General features: G+C 35.4%; 1 protein-coding gene across 2 annotated transcripts in view; it reads right to left on the bottom strand.

Moving 5' to 3' along the window:
- LOC138715688 (uncharacterized) overlaps window positions 1-15,608 on the bottom strand; it is a 32,783-nt gene extending 17,175 nt beyond the window's left edge. The window contains exons 1-2 of one of the 2 annotated variants that reach the window (XM_069848752.1): window positions 15,527-15,577; window positions 658-790 (exon numbers count right to left, since the gene is read on the bottom strand). The gene's annotated coding sequence lies outside the window, so the exon portion shown is untranslated. Of the gene's footprint in view, window positions 1-657; window positions 791-15,526 lie in introns of both variants that reach the window. The other variant, XM_069848751.1, reaches the window with a different exon arrangement.
- Window positions 15,609-15,812: the final 204 nt, after the last annotated feature.

Below are 15,812 nucleotides of genomic sequence, written 5' to 3'. Positions count from 1 at the left end.
TTTTTACTACACTGTCTGGCTTCCTTGTTTAAAAATCAACTGATTTATTTTTAAACTCACCATGTTTGATCAATAAATGGCGCTGTGGTAAAGCTGGTTTCATGCTGTTGTTTGAAAGCGTTTGCTACACATTACACACAATGGAAGAGGTGGATCACTCACATTTGAAGTAAATCCATATCTATTGGAGGATTCCTCACAGTATCGATACTTCACCTTAGTGTGCATTGTTATTTTAGGTTGTGCGAAATCAGTACCTGTATCAAATTTGCTGGTACTGGTATCACCTGTTGGTTTAGGCATTGCCCACTGCTAGTTTGTTGTAGATTATCAGCATTACTATCTTCAACTCCGCTCTTCCCTTTTTTGTAACAAACCTATTCATAGTAACAATAAACAAGCAAGAGAATGAAACACACGACACTCAAGTACAGCAGTCATTCAGAAACTGATGTGAGCTGTCCATGAACAGTTACCATTTTAAGTACATAGTCGATGACAGAAAATGACGGCTTTCCCTCATAGCACTCTATTACACCATCAACTTTGGCAAGTGCAGAGGAAAAAGTCAATGTTGTCAAACTGCAATATTTTTCTATACGCTACAATTGTTTGGCCTCTAAAAAGTAGGCCTAAAGGTTAGCAGTATCCAAATACCTGTGTTAAGAACCAGCTCTAATCCTCACCGAAATCTTCAGATGGTGAGTCCACTTGAATGGAAATTGTCACCACAATGAATAATCAATATTCTGTCACTCTTCTCGTCTGAAGCCGAGTTGAAGTCCAACATCTATGAAGCCAGGTTAACAATAAAATTTAAAAGCGACTGAAACATGGGTTGCACCCTCACATTCGGCAATTTAGAGTCGCCTTTTGTCGACCCGTAAGAGGATGATTTTACGCGTGAAAAAGGGTGATGCTCACGTGCATCAAAGTCGGTTAGTGTAGCCATCGGTTAAAATTGTCACCTAACCCCTGATTAAGCATTTTTACGGTGGAGCAACCTCGGTTACGATTTAAATAGGAGGTTAACCACAGTAATCTCTAACCAGCCAAATTCGAGCGGTTAAAGGAGATAACCAGCGATTAGTAGAGGAAGTAAAGGAAAATGGCGGCCAGAGCTACAGGTGATTATTTCGAAGATGATTATTATTGTACAGTACTTGAATTACTTGTATAGAGCGTGAGCGTGAAGGTTCTTTAGTGGAAAGAGAGAATTCTTACGAGGAAAAAATCCTAATGTAAACAATAGCACGTGACTGAAGTGAGGCTTCATTGGCCGCTGTTTGGCGCCATAGATTCTCAGTACGTGTTCCCGCGTACTGATGTACATTCTGTTTCATGTTAAACAATTCCCGTTACTCGTCAAGTAGGCCTAACCTCACTACTATGCATTCGTTTGCTTAGGAAACATTTACTTTATAATTACTGCAATTAAATTTTTTTTAAGTCTTATGTCTTCACAATGGACAGTTGAGGATACAGAAGCCATACTTCAGTACCACGTGCTTACGTGAACAACTACGAACTCAAGTGACGCCAGCTTGTTACAAGAACAGACTACCTCGGTATTACCGGTTGTATTCATCCGCGTTCATATTACGTAACAAAATATAAAAGTAGCGTTTCTTTTACATAGCGTTTTACACGTGAATGAAGTTAAATGTTTCATCGTGTTTAACAAGTAGAATTAATTTTTTTTTTTATTTTCAAATAATACAAGATTGTGGTTTCCAAATACGAACTATAGTTTCCTGCGTCATGTGAGTGTTTCGACTGGAAGCCAATCACGGGTATGACAGCAACGTGCTTATGTTTACATTAGGATTTTTCTTACAGCGAAAACAATAGAGGTAGCATAAGCATAGCAGTGCAGCGCACGCAGTGAGTAAAGAGCGTGAACTGTTCAGCTGGTGAGCAGTTTAGCCCTCGAACTGTGATCACTGTTTAAAGAGCTGTTTAATCACAGGTGTGATCGTGATTTTTCGATCACCGTGATAAAATTACAGGTCAGTGAATTTCTGCTCATCACTACCCGGAACTGAGACTTACTTGCACGTGGTGCTTGGCCCCGGCGGTTCTTGTGACTGCCCTCCAAAAATACTTTTAAGTTATCTTATCGCATCCACTCAAATATGTTGCGTACCCCTTGAGACAACTCCGCGTACCCCCGGGGGTACGCGTACCGTAGATTGAATACCACTGTTCTAGTAAATATAGCCTAATGAAATATATCCCTTAAATTATTTTCCTTCCTTCTGGAACATGAATTACAATTTTGTTGGTTACATCCTTATTCCGGAGAGGTCTTCAATTATAAAACTAGACTATCAGATCACACTATGATCAAAAAACAATCAAAGGTGCCGCCTCTAGTAAAGTATTCACAGGGAGTTCTCGAAAGGGCAGCAGATTTTGTGTGTTCTCTTTTAATATTGGCCTCTATGAACTGGAATTCTTCTGTCAGCGGATGGAAAAACAAAGCAAGTCGGCAATACGCACAAAGACGCTGTCCATTACAATAATAATAATAATAATAATAATAATAATAATAATAATAATAATAATAATGTATAAGAAGTTCGGCAAAACTTAAAGACAAAAGATGCCGTTGCGAGCCGCGGAAAACAATGACAAAATGCACATGATGGAAATCGTCTGCTGCTTTAATGACTAGTGAACTCTGTCAGCCTGGCGAGTAGCTAAGCAACACGCGGAAACATTGTGTGAGTCGGCGTATCGTTTCAAGGGACAGAAGATATGAAGAGAAACTGATCAAAACGTAAATTTTCCATCTTCAGTCTAAATTGGTTTTGGAGTGGTTTCCGATAAATGACTGTTCTATACGTATCTGTGCAATCAGAATTCTCTAAATGGCAACATGTGCAATCCCTTGTTACAGAGTTATGTGAGAAGCAGCTAACCAAGACTTAAGTTGGAAAATAAGAGTGTATGTTTTAAAAGCAATAAAAATGTCCGAAAATAAGAACTCTGAGTCATAGAAGTTTTGAAATTCAGGCATCAAAAGTTAAAAGTCACTGGTAGCACTGTTCATAGAGTATTCAGACAGAAAACACAAAACCTAATCACCAACACAACATAAAAGGAGCAGAAATTTGCTTTTCCTTCCTAAAATAAAATTGTTACAATCACACGAATTCGCTAAATGCCCATCAAACCACATCAAAATATAAAAGTGTCCAAGTTAAATAGTGTTATAATTTCTATAATTTTGATTTTTTTATTGAGATGTGGTTGATTCACCTACAATCATAGATTAAAACAAGATTTTCTTCATCTTTCTATTACTAGTTTGGAAAATACGCATTTTTGTCTCTCCAGAAAATTTCGTCTTATGTGACAATTTACGTTTTGATTAGTTGCTCCTCTTTAACACTTAATATGATGAACACGTACCCTAAGTAACGCACCTTGGTAGCCTGAGAACTCGTGTTAAGAAAAATATAACACTTTGGGTGAATTTCCAAAACACGAACGAAATTGTGGTTCCAAACCTCGCTTTTAAACCACGATCGAGGTCTGAATCCTTATGCGATTTCTAGAACGAAGTCGAGACGCGGCTTGAGAAGAAACCGAGTTTCGTGAGTTTTATATATGGCAACGCAGCTAAGAATCGATTTTTATTCCTGATAAACAGTCGATATTAGACAGAAATGAACATCGGGATTAATATTATTTATTGAATTGCATTAGGCTACATTCTTTTTTTCTCATCTAAGTTATTATTATATTTACTAACTAGCCGTACCCGTGCGCTCCGCTGCACCCGTTAGAAATAAATATAAAGTAATTACATAATTAAAATAGGACATTTGATCCAGGGAACATTCGTGTTTGATAGAAGGATTAATCGTTTAATATGTTACTTAATTTAAATTGTATTTAAAATATTAAAATGCGATCATTTTGATCCAGAGACACTCATTTGGTGCAATGACAATTCCTTTAACATGTTTCTTAATTGTTATTACCAATTATTTTTGGAAAAGCGAAAATTAACAGAAACATTTTGGCTACAGATTTATTATTATATTTATATTATATTATATTATATTATATTATATTATATTATATTATATTATATTATATTATATTATATTATATTATATTATATTATGAAAAAGTGTGTTGATAACGGATGTACTCGAATTAGAAAGTTTTTAATTTGGTGTGGGAGCTCTTTAATCTCAGGAGGAACAACTTTTACAACAGCGCAACATACTCTGCTTGGCTCATTACCCAATTTTTTGCATTGCATTTATTGCATATGTATTTTATGTATTTTAACACGATTCAATTGAGCATAGTTAAAATTTGAAATATAAAATAATGGATTGCTAAGCTAACGTACTATTACTGCATACTAAATCAATACACTCTCGTTGTTCGTTAATTCTCTGAGATAAAAATGAATATGTTCATAAACATTGTTATAAGAAATACAGGAAATGAATATACAGAATAACCTATCAAGTTTTCTGTGCATAAGAAGCTATTTTAATCTTACCTGTCCTCGATTTACTCAGACGTTACTGTAATAACATTATAGCATTATGTCCATCCAGAGAAACTACACTTTCCAATGGTGAAATAATAATTACTTATACAAATCGGTTAATTTTGCTTCTGATATTACTTCATACAAGCAGAGAAACATTGTCTGTAGGCTATCTTTCATAGCTTTCGATTGTTGTGTCCAAGGCCCCTTATAGACGAAGTCATTTGTTTTTTATTTCAATACACCGCCTTAGATGGCAGTTATTTTAATTTTAAAACTCATTTATCTCATTAAATATCAGTCCTATCAAAATTTTTCAGAGAATAAAACTTATCATAAATCATTTTTAAAGAAACATTTTTTATGTAACATATTTCACAAAAATCAATAATAAGCGAGATATTTCGATTTATTTAATTCAGGTCCCCTTATAACCCCCTTTTAAATAATGTATTTTGAATACCATATAGCCTATAATCTAAGTTACAAAGAACTTAATTTATATTCCAATTTTCATCGAAATCGGTTCAGCCATTATCGCGTGAAAAGGTAACAAACATACAGACAGACAGACAGACAAACAAAAATTTCAAAAAAGCGATTTTCGGTTTCAGTGTGGTTAATTATATATGTTAGGACCAATTATTTTTGGAAAATCGAAAATTACCAGAAAAATTTCGGCTACAGATTTATTATTAGCATAGATTTACAGAATATATGCGCGTTTAAAATACTAGCATTACTTAATGTTTAATAGGGAACGGATTTTCAGGTGCCAGAATGAAAATAAATAATAGTATTGACCAAATAATTAGTACTTTGTAGTTTATCTTTCGTTCATAACATAATATCATTAACTACCTAAAAACCCAGTTCTAAGCAATTAATAATCTACAGTATATATTAACTGGATTAAAATTTTAATTGAAACCAAATGTAGTATAGTTCTATTTTCACATATAATACTACGTGGAAAACTCCAGTAGCATAAAACCTAAAATAAGAAGTCAAAATCACGTTTGCTTCATATTCTTGTAGGGCCATATCAATTTTTTAGTATTAAATAAAATGTCCAAAACTATTGTAAAGACTAAGAATTAAGTTATATCGTCTTATATAATATAAAATATATCTCACTTCTTTCAAAGCAACAAGAAGGAGTTACCGGTAATAAAATTGTCAACCTGCCGTCTCTTGCATTTCGTTGAAGATTATTATTTTGCATTTTTGCTTAATTTTGCGTTGAATGCTTCGAAAATCGAAATATTCGTCTGAAATTGTCGTCGTTATATACTTATGATTATTCCTGTCTCTTATCACTCTAATCCGGTGATTTAATGCTCGTGGACACAAACTTTCCTTTGATAACGATCCAGCTGATCTACTGCCTCCATCTTGTAAACATGAAGCTGTGGTTCTGAACCTACCCCAGCCGTGGTCTCTGCTTCAGATCTTGGTTTCGAACCATGGCTAAGAAACAATTAAAAAGGTCTCGTTTAATAAATCTAAACACGGTTTAAAGCCATGGCGGTGGTCTAGACCTCGTTTTAGAAATCGAGCCTTTGTTTACTTATTGTTTTACAGCAAGTTTTGAATTTATTACATGTTTTACATTTATGACAAATCAGGCATTTTGCGCATATTTTACGCTTCGTGTAGAAATTAATTTTTACGTTCAACTTTAAAACTCTTCCTAATGCGCACTATATAGCTTACTGTATTATACGACATTGATCCTTATAGCGTAATCAACCTGCTGGATTAAGATATAAGAGAAATTAAATGCTGATTATATGTAGGCTGCAACTTTCCAAGGAAATTTATAAATATAAAATTTGTGTAGAATCTATGCTAATAATAAATCTGTAGCCGAAATTTTTCTGATAATTTTCGATTTTCCAAAAATAATTGGTCCTAACATATATAATTAACCACCCTGAAACCGGAAATCGCTTTTTTTTAATTTTTGTTTGTATGTCTGTCTGCCTATCTGTATGTTTGTTACCTTTTCACGCGATAATGGCTGAACGGATTTCGATGAAAATTGGAATGTAAATTAAGTTCGCTGTAACTTAGATTTTAGGCTATATAGCATTCAAAATACATTATTTAAAAGGGGGGTTATAAGGTGGTCTGAATTAAATAAATCGAAATATCTCGCTTATTATTGATTTTTGTGAAAAATGTTACATATCCAAAGTTTCTTTAAAAATAATTTGCGATAAGTTTTATTCCTTAAAAAATTTTGATAGAACTGATATTTAATGAGATAAATGAGTTTTAAAATTAAAATAACTGCCATCTTAAGGCCGTGTAATGAATTAAAAAACAAATGACTTCGTCTGTAAAGGGCCTTGGACAGCAACAATCGAAAGCTATGAAAGATAGCCTACAGATAATGTTTCTGCGTTTCTATGAAGTAATATCGGAAGCTAAATTAACCGATTTGTACAATTAATTATTAATTCACCATTGGAAAGTGTAGTTTCTCTAGATGGACATAATGCTATAATGTTATCACAGTAACTTCTGAGTGAATCGAGGACAGGTAAGATTAAAATAGATTCTTATGCACAGAAAACTTGATAGGCTATTCTGTATATTCGTTTCCTGTATTTCCTAAACTAACTTTTTATGACCAAATGAATGGTCTCTGGATCAAAATGATCGCATTTTAATTTTTTAATTCAATTTAAATTAAGTAACATAATAAACGATTTATCCTTCTATCAAACACGAATGTTCCCTGGATTAAATGTCCTATTTTAATTATATAATTAAATAGAGACGTAGATGGGAGGATAATATTAAAATGGATTTGAGGGAGGTGGGGTATGATGATAGAGACTAGATTAATCTTGCACAGGATAGGGACCGATGGCGGGCTTATGTGAGGGCGGCAATGAACCTTCGGGTTCCTTAAAAGCCATTTGTAAGTAAGTAATTACTTTATATTTATTTCTAACGGGTGCAGCGGAGCGCACGGGTATGGCTAGTACTAAATATGATACTTTCAAGTTCTCCTTATGTCCAGAAAGTACAAATCTATTAATAGCCTAACCTCAAGAAACGGCAGAATATTAAAAAGAATAAAATGTAGACGATATCGGCTAATGGAATATTATTGGCTACCTGTGCAATTTCTTGGAAACTCGCCTGCGATTTTGAACAGTTCAGTAAGCAGTAAAGAAGTTCATGATAAAGCTGTCAAATTAATTAGTCTAAATTGAATAAAAGTTTTGGAGAGTTTTGCGTTATCCAGGCTCTATCCTAATAGTTCGCCACTGATCGCCTTAGCGATTATGCTAAGAGCTGAGGTGACACACGTCACATTTTATATTTCGCATCCTGATCGTTCCTTCCAGTAAACAAAGTATTGCATAGCGTGTGCCTACGTAATGGAAAATAATTGTTATTTTTGTATTTATTTATATGCAATGTAGCCTTTATTATTTTCTGTATGTGTTTGTATAAAATATTTAGGCAGGAACGGTATAATCTAATTCAACCTTAGAAAGTTTGCCGTCAGTTCTATCTGCCAAAGTATAGCTCAACACACACGAATGTCTCGGATATTTTGCTTCGTCTTGAATATGTACAATTTAGAATATGCAAATTCCTTGTCCTGCATTATACTTTCTTCTATTACATCACAAATTACTTTATTGTAATTTATGATACTTCATTAATGTAATAAGGATTTCTAAAAACCTATTTTACATTGAAAAATAGCCTATTTTTAGATATGTACTTGAAGTAAGATTTTGGAAACTAAAAATCAGATGTCTAGTTTGCGATATGGGAATATAAAAATTGGAAATTTATCCTTTGAAAAGGTGGAGAAGTTCAAATATCCTGGACCAATAGTAACAAATATAAATGTCACTCGGGAGGAAATTAAACGCAGAATAAATATGGGAAATGCCTGTTATTATTCGGTTGAGAAGCTCTTATCATCCAGTCTGCTGTCCAAAAATCTGAAAGTTAGAATTTATAAAACAGTTATATTACCGGTTCTTCTGTATGGTTGTGAAACTTGGACTCTCACTTTGAGAGAGGAACAGAGATTAGGAGTGTTCGAGAATAAGGTGCTTAGGAAAATATTTGGAGCTAAGAGGGATGAAGTTACAGGAGAATGGAGAAAGTTGCACAACTCAGAACTGCACGCATTGTATTCTTCGCGTGACATAATTAGGAACATTAAATCCAGACGTTTGAGATGGGCAGAGCATGTAGCACGTATGGGCGAATCCAGAAATGCATATAGAGTGTTAGTTTCCGTAGGGGGAAAGAAACCTTTTTGCAGACTGAGACGTAGATGGGAGGATAATATTAAAATGGATTTGAGGGACGTTGGTTATGATGATAGAGACTGGATTAATCTTGCTCAGGATAGGGACCGATGGCGGGCTTATGAGAGGGCGGCAATGAACCACCGGGTTCCTTAAAAGCCACTTGTAAGTCAATTTGTAAGGTACATAATAGTTTGTATTTTACGTTCCATTAGGTTATTATAAGAAAATTCTATCATTTCTTTATGTGAAGTAGAAAACAGCAGCAACTCTCTCTATGGAAATTTAAGAGCAGTAAATTATCATTTTGTAATAATGCGTGAAAACTCTGAGAGAAAATATTTCAAAATGTTTGTTTTTATACAGATCCCGCATTTTGTTTTATCGTGCTCTTCGATGGTCACAGTTGGACACAATACCCAACAAACGAATCGTACGTCTATTTTATCCACCGACATATTAATATTTTCTTTTTCTGTTGCTGTACTTATAGTACAACATTAAAATTAAAACTAAATAACCAGATGTAAAGGGTCACACAAGAAAGAGAATAATAACATTGTTAAGCTTATTTTTACCGAGAAGAATGTAGTATGTAAAGGGTAACCAATAATTGCATTCATTCTGTAGTCATATTTTTGATTGACAGACGTGATATTGGAAACGAATAAATGTTGTGTTTTCCTCAAGGAAGAAAGTCTGTATCACCCAGAGAACTAATTCCATAATGCAGACTTTTTTGTTTATTGTATGTAACTCGAATGACGAAACATTACATTCTGCGATGGTATGTGCTTATTAATTCCTTGCAATAAATTCTTGATTAGTTGATTAGTTACTTACGCACCATGAGATTGGCTGAATTATCCTCTCTCCAACAAATGTAAATGTACAGTAGTGGCAAAAAAAAAAACCCGACAGACCCTTGTAGCTGATTTCAGAGCCTTGTTCACTCCAGAGCACGATAGTAACTAAGACTTTCATGGTTCGAATCCTGCCTGGAAAGGATACTTTTTTTGTTCCTTAATCAAATTTATTCCCAATACTTTTTGATTGCAGCGGTATTTTACTATTTAATTAACTTATTATTACCAGAACATGAATTTTACCAGCGTATTTTCTAATGGCTTTCGAAATGGGCTACGTCAGCAGTCGAAACTACAACAATTTCAATAGATTACTCGCTATCTTTTGAATGCGGGCGTGGCATGCGCAGTGGCTCATTTCGGGGACTTTGATTATTCCGTCGGTCCGGTTTTTTTGCCACTACTGTATATACAGTAAATACAAGATTACGTGTCTATTGTTACAGCATAATCACCTTTAAATCGAGAAAAATTCTTTCCGGCACCGGGAATCGAACGCGGGACCTCTCAGCTCTGCGCGCTGAGGGCTCTTTCCAACTGATCTATGCCGGGACACGATCCACTGTGCCGGCCGATCTCCTCTCGTTGTAATGTTTTACGGCCTACTACCTGCATTTAAACATTTGTAAGTCATGTATGCAGGAGCGCATATTTAAATGACTTTATGGCCATATTCAACAACAATATGCGCTCCTGCGTACATGACTTACAAATGTTTAAATGTAGGTAGTAGGCCGTAAACTTTACAATGAAGGAGATCGGCCGGCACCGTGGATCGTGTCCCGGCAATGCTCAGTTGGAAAGAGCCCTCAGCGAGCAGAGCTGAGAGGTCCCGGGTTTGATTCCCGGTGACAGAACGAATTTTTCTCGATTTAAAGCTACTTCATAGTAGTCGTGATAATATTGAATGAGGGTGGCGAGACCTCATATAATGAATATTACAGCATACTGTTTGGATGTCCTTAAACGTGATGCTCATAGTTTCAAAAATGTAATGGACTAGATACCAGCATTCATGGAAAAATACAGGGACATCATTTTATTTTTACTTCAATTTTTATTGTACCTGAGTTTTTGAATGTACTTCACTCCCACCCCTTCTACTAAGGAAGTTCCAACTTCACACAGAACCAAGACCGCAGATAGTAAGCACTACTCAGTTACTGAGTATAGTACGTTCCAGAAATATGTTCGCGTTTTCCAGTGACGAAAGAGCTTTCAATATTGAATCATATTTTCGCACAGGTACTGTCCGTTTGCCTACGTCGCATCCCGATTTCCCCCACCTGCTTCTGCTCGCCCCTCTGTAAAAGCCGGGCTGTCTTAGCTCTTTTCTTAAAACATTCATTTCTCTTAGGAATTGGACGTTTACGTAATATTATACAGCTGTTTAATTTAACTTAAATAAAAGGGCCTCGTTAAGTAATTAACTGTCACGTGATTTCCTCCCTTTCTACAATCCTGCGGCATAACCACTTGGACGGACAGTAGATAGCATGTCTGAGTAATTTTATATTTTCGGGTCGGGCAGAAGTGAAGATTGAATTCACAGTACGTAGAGTAGGTACAGAATTATTTCAACATGAGTTACTAGTGCGAAGGACGAAACTGGCAATTGGAATTAGATGCAATAGTCTATAGTGCGATAATATGCACAAAAGAAGTGAAGCCTGTATCGAAATGAACGGCCACCATTTTCAAAATTGTGTTTAAATATTCATATTATGATTATTTTTCAATTTAACTTCTTTCTCTATATTGTACGCTAATGTGCTGTAGACAGTATAATATACACTGCATAATGAATACGTTCGCATGGATAACTCACTTCGTGAGTAAAAACACTTATTCTTAATACAGTACTGTACTTTGATTAAAGAAAAACCTAATGAAAATTATCAAACTCAAAAATCGCGATATTTCCTAGTTTACGTAAATGGATGAACTACTTTTCTTCCATCCTATACCTAGTAGAGTGATTTGTGTTTTACGCCAGTATCATCGAACTCCAGTCTTGGAGGGGGAGCAAGCGGTGTTTCCGGTTCTCTAAAGGTATAGACAGGTTAATATTAAAAATGTTAGTAAAAATAAAATGATGTCCCTGTATAATATTTTCAAGTAAGTAAAAGGTAAAAAGGTAAAGGTATCCCCGTAACATGCCATGAAGGCACTTGGGGGGCATGGAGGTAAAGCCCCGTGCTTTCCATGACCTCGGCACTAGAATGAGGTGGTGTGGTCGGCACCACGCTCTGACCGCATTTTACCCCCGGAAAAGACCCGGTACTCAATTTTATAGGAGGCTGAGTGAACCTCGGGGCCGTTCTGAAAGTTTGGCAACTAGAAAAAATCCCACCTGGGATCGAACACCGGACCTTCCAGTCCGTAGCCAGCTGCTCTACCAACTGAGCTACCCGGCCGCCATTTTCAAGTAAGTTCTTAGTTCTTATTTTAAATTTGTTCTCTCAGTTACAGAGTTATATTTCATGCTAAAGGATTAAATGAAGGTATCTTGAGGTATATCAGGCTTTCGGACTGGTGGGTAGAAACTATGGCTATTAACGAAGAGTTTTTGGGTTCGAATTTCGAATCTGCAAATGGATTCTTCTCTAATTAGGAATAGTTACTTAATTATGTATGTTTGGGTTCTTCGATTTACGTTCGATATAATTAGATATATTTAAGCACAATACTGTAGTATAGTTATGTGTACTATTACTACTACTAACACTAACGATAATAGTAATAATAATAATAATAATAATAATAATAATAATAATAATAATAATAATAATAATAACTTATTAGGAGGGCACCAACGCACCCTACCAAATATACGCTGACAATTTACTCCTCAAGGGATCACTTAGACTTTTGACTTTGAGTTACTTTACAATTCTGCACACAGTTTTTCCCATCTGAAGTCAGAGGATCAACACGTAGTAATTATTAAATATTTTTTACACGGTGTTCAATGGTAAGTTTACAGCGTAAGAAAGTTAGGTCTGAATAGCGATTGGACTGTAGAATAAGATAAGTTTCAGCTACATGTTCAAGAATTTAAATTATTAGGTTTTGGAAACTATTTACTTTGTTTTTATCCGATGTGGACAAAGTAACATTTAGTTTCAAAGTATTATTTTCAGTTTTCGAATGGTAAAAGTAATCCAGTATTAACGAATGCAGAAAGGTACTCTCAATTAAAACCTTTTTAATATCAGAAAATGTATAAACACAGATTTGAGAATAAGTACTTTTGCAAATATTTAATACGTATATCGCACATAATTTGAAAGAGTTCCTCGTGTCGAGAACATACTCAAAATTTAAGATTGGTTTTCACATATCCCTATTTAACTTTACAGTTGATACTGGAATACTGATCTGTGGGATCAAATACAGTGTGTCCGGCTTAAACGTATAATATTTCATTATTTTATTACTTGAAAAATATTTTTGATATTTACACTCGGTTTGCTTCTACTGGTAGGTAACTCAAAATGTTTTTACATACTCAACACACTTCGATATGCGCACCATTAGTGGCGCGGCAGACGTCCAATCTGTATTTCATGTGTTTGCAGCATTGCAGACGTAAATTTACGACAGCTGCAACAATGCGATGGCGCAGATCTGGTTGTGTTTGTTAACCTTCGCCGAAGTGTGGACTGTAGCCTCGTCCGAGAAACAAACCATACCGAGGAATTCCCATTTTCATCAATTTTTGCCAGAATTGTCTCCGCGAATGCCATCCGTCGCGGCTTCCCTTCAGGTTTGGTTTGATGACAAATCTGAAGTTTGTACGCTACTAGGCGCAACTTTTTATGGACGACATCGTGTACTGTCGAACGAGGTAAATTTAGCTCCCTACTTGCTCGTCGGATTGACTTACGGGGGCTCCGCTGGAAAGAAGTACGGAGTAATTCGACATCAGCCACTGGAACAGCGCGCTTGGTGTGGTGGCCCGACTTTGAAACCAAAGTCCCAGTTTCAGGAAGGCATCTGTCCCATTTCATGATTGTTACGTATGTTGGAACATCGTCACTGAGTCGTAGTTGATATTCACGCCTTAATCGACGTTGTACCTGCGTAACAGATTTCAACTCCGCGAGAGAAATTACACAGAATGCCTTTTGCTGTGGAGTCCACATGGTTACTGACGCTGATTGGCTATTTCCGCGAACGACGTAGTTTGCGCATACTCGCGTTCGATGTACACAACTGCCATGCAGACCTAGGAAGTATTTTGAGTTACCCTTCCCGTACAAGCAAACCGAGTGTAAATATCAATACTTTTCAAGTAATAAAATAATGAAATGTTATATTTTAAGCAGGACACAGTGCATATGATGAAGTAGTCAGAGAATTACGTGATTTTTTTTTTAATTTTAGTAGGTTATTTTATGACGCTTTATCAACATCTTAAGTTATTTATCGTCTGAATGAGATGAAGGTGATAATGCCGGTGAAATGAGTCCGGGGTCCAGCACCGAAAGTTACTCAGCATTTGCTCATATTGGGTTGAGGGAAAACCCCGGAAAAAACCTCAACCAGGTAACTTGTCCCGACCGGGAATCGAACCCGGGCCACCTGGTTTCGCGGCCAGACGCGCTAACCGTTACTCCACAGGTGTGGACGAATTATGTGAAAATCAACAATAATTGAATATGTATATATGTTACCTTACACTATAATTTAAATACTGCATAAATGTGAATGAATTCCACACATAGGCCTACTGCATTTAATATGCCTTTACCTCATATGGAGTGTCAAATCAAATGGGGTCTAAAAATCTTTCCTTGCTTTAGCATGCTATGCTTCTTTATGGTGTACGTCACATTATAATAATAATAATACTAATTATTATTATTATTATTATTATTATTATTACATCTGTTATGATTAATACTTCTCATTTTATTAACTACAGTGTTATGATTATTATAGTTATAATTAATAACTGAACAATTTTCAACTTCAAGCTATAGCTTTAGTCATATTTGTTTAAAAATTGTATTAAATAGGATTTAAATATGAATAAAATTTTTACTAAATATAATAGTAATATGCGTTATAAGAGAGGTATGTTGGAGTTTTCGTGTTCGAGGAAAAGTTTGAAAAAGCGAAACGTAGTTGAGCTTTTTTAATTTCCGAGAATTGAAAGAAAACATACCGTTCATGTATCGTACATTATTTTGTGCGAAGATCGTTTATCACATACCTGAAAGAGGAATTTGTAATTAGTTGCAATGAAATCTCCATCTTGGTTTCTCTTCAATGACGGCAAATTTGCAAAACAAAAATATCTATCTTCAACATTGTTGCTTTAAAATGTTTTCTGTGTTTACTATACTCCAGTAGGCCGTGATATACGTCTGTCTTTCCCCCCCCCCCGTCTATGATGAGTCTGGAATCTTGTTGATTTTTTCACGGCTTCCTTAATGTTACTTGCATCATGAATGCAGTAACTTTAGTGGAGTTCTAGAGTTTACTTAATTTTTGCAAATATTCAAAAACAGTAATTAACAGTGTACTTTAGGTGAAATTGCAGTGGTAAGTTTCCAGTTCATAATTATTACTATATTGAACGTCTCTAAAAATAATATGTTAAAAGCCTAAAGCAGTAAAATCAATATGTCACTTAAGCGGTAAGAAGAGGGAAATTGTTATGTGTGTTAGGTTGGGAATACTGAATGTGGAATTTTAGACTTTCCGCGGATTGGTTTTGTGCGGAAACCAAGCAAATACGCACGATCTCGCACAAATTTTATATTTATACTTGCGATAGGACGAATTATGTAACATTATTAAGATATAAATGTTCCTTTTTGGCAAACAAAGTGATATACCTGTTGTTGAAAGCTGGAGTGTCGTTACGTTCTTGAAACCTTTGTTGTTACTTCTGTAAGGATTACGCCTTGCATTGTATTTATACCCGACTTAGGAGAAGTCGTTGGCAATGGTACTTATAATATATCACATCATACCGTCATGAAAATTATAAATCCACAGTATATAGGTTATCTCAGTTTAAACGGACTTTGGACATGAAGAATAGCAACGATTCTAAACTAGTTAAGCAGATAATGCTCTAAAAAGATGTCACGGTAACGAAAGTTGTATAATTGATCAGTT

This window comes from Periplaneta americana, chromosome 15 (genome assembly GCF_040183065.1).
Source record: "Periplaneta americana isolate PAMFEO1 chromosome 15, P.americana_PAMFEO1_priV1, whole genome shotgun sequence".
NCBI classification, from domain to species: domain Eukaryota; kingdom Metazoa; phylum Arthropoda; class Insecta; order Blattodea; family Blattidae; genus Periplaneta; species Periplaneta americana.
The sequence above is the reverse complement of the archived record's forward strand: the minus strand, read 5'-3'. Positions and strand labels throughout refer to the sequence as shown.